Source organism: Penaeus monodon, chromosome 22 (genome assembly GCF_015228065.2).
Source record: "Penaeus monodon isolate SGIC_2016 chromosome 22, NSTDA_Pmon_1, whole genome shotgun sequence".
NCBI classification, from domain to species: Eukaryota; Metazoa; Arthropoda; class Malacostraca; order Decapoda; family Penaeidae; genus Penaeus; species Penaeus monodon.
In genome coordinates this window covers 23,231,557-23,232,237 of record NC_051407.1, presented here as the reverse complement: position 1 = coordinate 23,232,237, position 681 = coordinate 23,231,557, and the positions used below count along the sequence as shown (strand labels likewise).

The following is a 681-nucleotide window of genomic DNA, read 5'->3' as shown; positions in this document are numbered from 1 at the left end:
CACAGTTTTATCAGTTCATGAACAAGACGACGACAGCGCGTGCAGACGGGAGCATGGTCTATATAAGACCTTGGGCGGGAGTACCCAACGCCCAGGACAACCTGTTCGGGGCCAAGTTAAGGCTAAATATTTATGAGGGAGGCGATGATGATGCAATTAGGTAGGAGTGTAATAAATATTTGGGTTTGGCGGGGAAAGGCGGGGTACACTCGCTCTCACTCACTCCTCGCTTGCTCCAACTTCGAGCTGGCCTCCAGAAAGAACACAGGCCGAGGTCAGCCTTGAGGCATGATGGGTCGCATGCCGAGAACGGAGACGAGCAAGGGAATGAGAAACGTGAAAGGGAGAAGTGAAGAAAGAAAATAAAGGAGTGGAATATAGAGGAAAGCGGTGAATAAAATGTATGAGGAACATAAGGAGTAAAAAAAAAATAAGGAGAAGAATGAGAAATCAGAGAGGGAGAAGGAATATAAAAGAAGACCTCCTTCTACTCCTCGAGTCAGCCTTCCTTAGGACGGCTGGCTCTCACCTGACACCCCCCGCCGCTGTAACTCAACGCCTCTCCGACTTACACAACACATTTGCCTTTGTTACTACAGAGGGAAGTTACTCCGACCTGTTACTATGGGGTTACTTTACATTAATTTTGGAGATGTTTTATTATCACTGAGAAATTAACGA

At 46.8% G+C, this 681-nt stretch overlaps 1 protein-coding gene across 1 annotated transcript in view; it reads right to left on the bottom strand.

The window, feature by feature from the left end:
* The window catches only part of LOC119587013 (rho GTPase-activating protein 21-like), a gene marked incomplete at its 5' end in the record, with an annotated part of 201,687 nt that overhangs the window by 13,261 nt on the left and 187,745 nt on the right, over positions 1-681 (bottom strand).